Raw genomic sequence first — 8,224 nt, 5'->3', positions numbered from 1 at the left:
CACAGAAGTTCCACAGGTCCAGTACATTTCCAACCTGTATATCTCTCTGATAGATTTTGTGCTGTTTGTTTTGCTTAACAGTGAACTTTCCAACTACCGTTATCAGGACCGCTGGTTTCCCAACTCTACTGCTGGGAAGTAACACACCCCCCCGGGGGAGTCACCCCTGGAAATCCTCCCACAGAATGAGCTAACACTAGACAGGATAAAAGCCAGGGTTGGAGAGTGAAGGCACTATTACAGACCCAAAATCAGTGGTGGAGATGTGGGTCGGCAACTTGCTGTGTCTGGCCACTCTGGCTGTAGCCCTCTCCTTACCTACCTTATCTGATGGAGCTGCTCTACAAGTGTTGTCAGCTCCTAACCTGCTTCGTGTGGGCAGTAATGAGAACATCTTTGTGGAGTCTCAAGACCATATAGGAGGTCCCCTGGATGTTAAGATCATGGTGGAAAAACCACCCTACGCAGAGCAAAGAGCTGGTCTCTAAATCAGTGGTTCTGAATCAAGCAAACAACTTCCAGGCTATGACACAACTGGTCATCCCAGAGGGGGACCACTTTGTGGATGACCCCAAGCAGAAGCAGTATGTGGTCCTGCAGGCCCAGTTCCCTGACCGCCTCCTGGAGAAGGTTGTCCTGGTCTCCTTCCAGTCTGGATACATCTTCATCCAGACTGACAAGACCATTTACACACCGGCCAGCACCGTCTACTACAGAGTGTTCTCTATGAGTCCTGGCCTGGAGCCTCTGACCAGGGAGATATTTCAGGACAAAGAAGTTGCCAAAAACAAAGAGATCGCAGGCTCTGTGGAGATCATGACTCCTGAAAACATCACTATCTTCAGGGAGATCATCAACCCAGATAAGGGAGTCAAATCTGGACAGTTCATTCTCCCTGCGATCGTCAGTTTCGGGACATGGCATGTGGTCACGAGGTTCCAGAGCACTCCTCAGATGACCTTCTCATCTGACTTTGAGGTCAAGGAGTATGTTCTGCCCAGCTTCGAGGTTAGTCTGACCCCAGGTAAAGCCTTCTTCTACATCGATGACAAAGACCTGACCGTTGACATCACTGCCAGGTATCTATACGGTAAGGAAGTGACAGGGACAGGCTATGTGGTGTTTGGTGTCATCACAACAGAGAACGAAAAAAAGAGCTTCCCCGCCTCTCTGCAGAGAGTAGAGATCAGTGAAGGTAAAGGAGTGGCTTGTCTGAAAAAGGAACACATCACATAGACTTTCCCCAACATCAATGATCTGGTCAAACAGTCCATCTTCATATCAGTCAGTGTGTTAACAGAGGGTGGGGGTGAGATGGTAGAGGCAGAGAAGAGAGGGATCCAGATCGTCACTTCGCCATACACCATCCTCTTCAAGAGAACTCCCAAATACTTCAAACCTGGCATGCCCTTTGATGTCTCGGTTTACATTACGAATCCCGACAACTCTCCAGCCAATGGAGTGGCGATTGAGGTGGCTCCAGATAATGCTAAAGGGGTGACCAGGGCTAATGGCTTTGCCAAAGTTACACTTAACACTGTGGCATCAGCCAAAGAACTGCCAATCACTGTGAAGACCAAGGACCCGGATATCCTCCACACCAGACAGGCGGAGGCCACCATGAAGGCTCTCCCCTACAGGACTTCCACCGGGAACTTCCTCCATGTTGGGGTTGACTCTAATGAGCTGAAAATAGGAGACCCCATTAAGATCAATCTGAACCTGGGACCCCTCGCCATACAAAACCATGACCTTACATACATGTTCCTGAGTAGAGGTCAGCTGGTGAAAGTGGGCAGATTCAGAAGACAGGGCAATGCACTGGTGACACTGTCAGTGCCCGTCTCCAAGGAAATGCTTCCGTCGTTCCGCATCATAGCGTACTACCATGTGGGAACAGATGACCTGGTGGCAGACTCTGTCTGGGTTGACGTCAAGGTCTCCTGCATGGGCTCACTGAAAGTGACGTCGACCAGGCCCAAGGCATCCTATGAGCCTCGTAAGGCTTTCAGTCTGACCATCACTGGAGACCCGGGAGCTAAAGTAGGACTGGTGGCTGTAGACAAGGGAGTCTACGTTCTCAACAACAAACACCGTCTCACACAGACCAAGATCTGGGACACCATAGAGAAGCATGATACAGGCTGTACAGCTGGAGGGGGAGCAGACAATATGGGGGTGTTCTACGATGCTGGTCTGGTATTTGAGACCAACACCGCTAAAGGGACTGTGATCAGAACAGACCCTGGCTGTCCTGTTAGTTCCAGGCGGAGACGAGCAGTGACCATCAGTGACGTCATCACTACTATGGCCAGTAAGTACAATGGTCTGGCCAAGGAGTGTTGTGTGGATGGGATGAGAGACAACACCATGGGGTACACCTGTGACAGACGGGCCCAGTACATCATAGATGGGGATGTCTGCATCCAAGCCTTCCTCGTCTGCTGCAATGAGATGGCCACAAAAAAGGATGAATTCAAACAGGATGCACTGCTGCTCTCACGCAGTGAGGAGGAGGATGATGATGCTTTCATGCGGTCTGAAGACATTGTGTCTCGTAGTCAGTTCCCTGAGAGCTGGATGTGGGAAGACACTAATCTTCCTGAATGCCCCGCCCAAGATAAGCACTGTGAGACCACGTCTATAATAAAGAACAACTTCCTGAAAGATTCCATCACAACCTGGCAGATAACAGCCATCAGCCTGTCTAAAACACATAGTATCTGTGTGGCAGATCCGTTTGAGATGATAGTTCTAAAGGAGTTCTTCATTGACCTAAAGCTGCCCTACTCAGCTGTCCGCAACGAACAGCTGGAGGTCAAAGCAATCCTCCACAACTACAGCGACAACCCCATCACTGTGCGTGTTGAGCTGATGGAGAATGGTGAGGTGTGCAGCTCGGCAAGCAAGAAGGGTAAGTACAAGCAGGAAGTGAACATGGACCCCATGTCCACCCGGGTTGTCCCTTATGTCATCATCCCTATGAAGCTGGGTCTGCACTCCATTGAGGTCAAGGCATCTGTGAAAAACTCTGGCAGCAATGACGGGGTGAAGAGAGATCTGCGCGTTGTGGCTGAGGGAGTGCTGGTCAAGAAGGAAAACAACGTACTCCTGAACCCGGTTAACCTGTTAGGGCTAGGGGGCAGTATTTGCACGGCTGGATAAAGAAATGTACCCGATTTAATCTGGTTACTAATCCTACCCAGTAACTAGAATATGCATATACTTATTATATATGGATAGAAAACACCCTAAAGTTTCTAAAACTGTTTGAATGGTGTCTGTGAGTATAACAGAACTCATTTGGCAGGCAAAACCCTGAGACAGATTCTGACAGGAAGTGGATACCTGATGTGTTGTATTACCTTTAAACCTATGCCATTGAAAAACACAGGGGCTGAGGAATATTTTGGCCCTTCCTATTGCTTCCACTAGATGTCACCAGCCTTTACAAAGTGTTTTGAGTCTTCTGGAGGGAGATCTGACCGAACAAGAGCCATGGAACGATGATGGCCCATTAGACACCTGGCGCTAGGTCATGCTGGGTACCCTCGTTCCAATACGTTTTAAAAGATTTTGCATTCGTCCGCCTTGAATTTTATTCATGTTCTGGTTAAAAAAGGCCCTAATGATTTATGCTATACAACGTTTGACATGTTTGAACGAACGTAAATATATTTTTTTCCCCTCGTTCATGAAGTGAAGTCCGGCGGGCTTAGATCATGTGCTAACAAGACGGAGATTTTTGGACATAAATGATGAGCTTTTTTGAACAAAACTACATTCGTTATGGACCTGTGATACCTGGAAGTGACATCTGATGAAGAGAATCAAAGGTAATGGATTATTTACATAGTATTTTCGATTTTAGATCTCCCCAACATGGCGGCTAGTCTGTATTGCAACGCGTATTTTTCTGGGCGCAGTGCTCAGATTATTGCAAAGTGTGATTTCCCAGTAAGGTTATTTTTAAATCTGGCAAGTTGATTGCGTTCAAGAGATGTAAATCTATAATTCTTTAAATGACAATATAATATTTTACCAATGTTTTCTAATTTTAATTATTTAATTTGTGGTGCTGACTTGAATGCCGGTTATTGGAGGGAAACGATTTCCTGAACATCAACGCCACAGTAAAACGCTGTTTTTGGATATAAATATGAACTTGATAGAACTAAAAATGCATGCATTGTCTAACATAATGTCCTAGGAGTGTCATCTGTTGGAGATTGTAAAAGGTTAGTGCATAATTTTAGCTGATTTTATGGTTTTGGTGACGCCTGTCTTTGAATTGGCACAACATTACACACAACTCTTGTAAATGTACTGTCCTAACATACTCTAAATTTATGCTTTCGCCGTAAAACCTTTTTGAAATCGGAAAACGTGGTTAGATTAAGGAGATGTTTATCTTTCAAAGGGTGTAAAATAGTTGTATGTTTGAAAAATTTGAATTTTGACATTTATTTGGATTCAAATTTGCCGCTCTTGAAATGCACCTTCTGTTGATGGAGTGCACCACGGGTGGGACGCTTGCGTCCCACCTAGCCCATAGAGGTTAAACATGGTGGTGAGCAGACGGCACACATACCCAGTGGAGTGCCCCGGAACCAGGTGCCTAACTCTGATGCTGACACACTGATCAGTGTGACAGGTGGAGAGCAGACCAGTGTGCTGGTGGAGCAGGCCATCAGTGGAGACTCTCTGGGCAATCTGATAGTTCAGCCAGTCGGATGTGGGGAACAGAACATGATCTACATGACCCTGCCTGTCATTGCTACACACTACCTGGACAACACCAAAAAGTGGGAGGATATTGGCCTGGACAGACGGAACACAGCCATCAAGTACATCAACATTGGTTACCAACGTGAGCTGGCCTACCGTAAAGAAGATGGCTCCTACGCTGCCTGGATCCACACAAAGAGCAGCACCTGGCTGACAGCGTACGTAGTCAAGGTGTTTGCCATGTCCAGTACATTGATCAGTGTTCAGGAAAAAGTGCTGTGTAGTGCTGTCAAGTGGCTGATCCTGAACACACAACAGCCAGACGGCATCTTCAATGAGTTTGCTCCTGTCTATCACTCAGAGATGACGGGTAACGTGAGGGGGTCGGACAGTGACGCATCTATGACAGCCTTTGTTCTCATCGCCATGCAGGAAGCAAGCTCACTGTGTGAGCAGTCTGTCAACAGCCTACCAGGCAGTATGGATAAGGCAGTAGTGTACCTCGAGAAGCGTCTTCCCCACCTCACGAACCCCTATGCTGTAGCTATGACTTCCTATGCTCTGGCCAATGCAGGGAAACTCAAAAAGGAGACCCTACTGAAGTTCGCCTCTCCACAGCTGGACCACTGGCCAGTCCCAGGTGGTCACCAGTACACGCTGGAGGCCACGTCGTATGCCCTGCTTGCCCTAGTCAAGGTGAAGGCCTTCGAAGAGGCCGGCCCAATAGTCAGGTGGCTTAACAAGCAGAAGAAAGTGGGAGTGGGATACGGATCTACACAGTCCACCATCATGGTGTTCCAGGCTGTGGCTGAGTATTGGAGCCACATTAAGGACCTGAAAGACATTGACTTGAACATCAACCTAGAGGTGGCCGGCAGGGCATCAGTCACCAAGTGGTCCATAAACAACAAGAACCAGTTCCACACTCGTACAGACAAGGTCAACTCCATAGACAAGGACTTGACAGTAAAAGCCTCAGGAAATGGTGAGGCGACCTTGTCGGTGGTGACACTATACTATGCCCTGCCAGAGGAGAAGGACAGTGACTGTGAAAGCTTTGACCTCTCTGTCACCCTCACTAAGATGGACAAAACAAGCCATGAGGATGCTAAAGAGTCATTTATGCTCACTATTGAGGTGTTGTATCGTAACTCAGAGAGAGATGCGACCATGTCTATCCTGGACATCGGCTTGCTGACCGGCTTCATCGTAGACACAGATGATCTGAAAAAGTTGTCCAAGGGGAGGGAGCGCTACATAGAGAAGTTTGAGATGGACAAAGTTCTGTCTGAAAGAGGATCTCTCATCCTCTATCTGGACAAGGTGTCCCATAAGCTGGCAGACAGAATATCCTTTAAGATTCACAGAGTACAGGAAGTAGGAGTTCTACAGCCTGCTGCCATCTCTGTATACGAATACTACAACCAAAAGCACTGTGTGAAGTTCTACCACCCAGAGAGGGAGGGTGGTACTCTGAGCAGACTGTGTCTTGGAGATGTGTGCTGAAGAGAGCTGCAGTATGCAGAAGAAAGATGAGCCAGATGTCAACCGCATAGACAAAGCCTGCGGTGCGGGACTGGATTACGTTTACAAAGCTACGGTGGTGGACTCTAAGCTGACAACACACACAGATACTTACACCATGAAGATCGATGACGTCGTCAAGCCAGGTACTGATGAGGTAATAGTGGGAAGGAATCGTGACTTCATGGCACTATCTTACTGCAGAGAGGCTCTGGGTCTAAAGCAGGGGAAAACATACATGATTATGGGGAAGTCTGAAGACCTGCACAGAGTGGAGGAAAAAGGACTTTTGCAGTACAAGTATGTCCTAGGAGAACAGACATGGATAGAGTACTGGCCCTCACAACAAGAGTGCACGTCCAGAGACTACAGAATAGTCTGTCTGGGCATCGACAAGTTCATTAACCAGATCACAACTTTCGGCTGCCCTGTTTAGTTTCTCTTCTTGTTTTGTTAAATTTACATTTTTGTAACATTTCAATCCAGGTTGCATGCCCTGTCATAACTCATTGTAACCTAGAGAGTGTATGGCAATGAGTTTGACCACTTGGAATATATTCTGAAACTGACCAGTAAATTAAGTACACTGTGCACAATAAATCTGTTTGGGAAAGAAAAGGTTTTTCTTAAAAGTTAACCTATGATGATGACCACTGCAAATGACACACTTACACATACATTTATATGTGCCATTTGCTGTCATCATCGTCATAGACTACTATGCCATAGTTACATTTTATATGCCTTTATTTTAGCACTAAAATGACCCCTGCCTGCTGTAATAAACACGAAAGAAATGCATTAAAAAAATGTCTTGTCTCATTCCTTTGTGTGCGTACCACTAGTCATTTTGTGGATTTAATTGTTTTTTGGTTTTAAACACCAAATCAAAGACTACTTCAGTTTAAGGTTGAGTGGGATGATAACTGTTTTTGTTCTCATTCTGGTCCATATGGTAAATCAGTACAGTGCATCTTTCAAATCAAATCAAATCAAATGTATTTATATAGCCCTTCTTACATCAGCTGATATCTCAAAGTGCTGTACAGAAACCCAACCTAAAACCCCAAACAGCAAGCAATGCAGGTGTAGAAGCACAGTGGCTAGGAAAAAATCCCTAGAAAGACCAAAACCTAGGAAGAAACCTAGAGAGAAACCAGGCTATGAGGGGTGGCCAATCCTCTTCTGGCTGTGCTGGGTGGAGATTTTAACAGAACATGGCCAAGATGTTCAAATGTTCATAAATGACCAGCATGGTCAAATAATAATAATCACAGTAGTTGTCGACAGTGCAACAAGTCAGCACCTCAAGAGTAAATGTCTCTTGGCTTTTCATAGCCGATCATTGAGAGTATCTCTACCGCTCCTACTGTCTCTAGAGAGTTGAAAACAGCAGGTCTGGGACAGGTAGCACGTCCGGTGAACAGGTCAGGGTTCCATAGCCGCAGGCAGAACAGTTGAAACTGGAACAGCAGCACGGCCAAGTGAACTGGGGATAGCAAGGAGTCATCATGTCGGGTAGTCCTGAGGCATGGTCTTAGGGCTCAGGTCCTCCGAGAGAGAAAGAAAGAGAGAAAGAGAGAATTAGAGAGAGCATACTTAACTTCACACAGGACACTGGATAAGACAGGAGAAATACTCCAGATATAGCAGACTGACCCTAGCCCCCCAACACATAAACTACTGCAGCATAAATACTGGGGTCAGGAGACACTGTGGCCCCATCCGATGATACCCCCGGACAGGGCCAAACAGGAAGGATATAACCCCACCCACTTTGCCAAAACACAGCCCCCACACCACTAGAGAGATATCTTCAACCACCAACTTACCATCCTGAGACAAGGCCAAGTATAGCCCACAAAGATTTCCGCCATGGCACAACCGAAGGAAGACCACGTCAGTGACTCAACCCACTCAAGTGACGCACCCCTCCTAGGGACGGCATGGAAGAACACCAATAAGCCATTGA

General features: G+C 46.7%; 1 pseudogene; it reads left to right on the top strand.

The window, feature by feature from the left end:
- The first annotated feature begins 251 nt into the window (after nucleotides 1-251).
- LOC106583087 (complement C3-like) lies at nucleotides 252-7,346 on the top strand (annotated as a pseudogene).
- The last annotated feature ends 878 nt before the right edge of the window (nucleotides 7,347-8,224 follow it).

The sequence above is a fragment of the Salmo salar genome, chromosome ssa02 (assembly GCF_905237065.1).
Source record: "Salmo salar chromosome ssa02, Ssal_v3.1, whole genome shotgun sequence".
In the NCBI taxonomy this organism is placed as follows: domain Eukaryota; kingdom Metazoa; phylum Chordata; class Actinopteri; order Salmoniformes; family Salmonidae; genus Salmo; species Salmo salar.
Note: the sequence above shows the minus strand (reverse complement) of the source record. Positions and strands in the feature narration are given on the sequence as shown.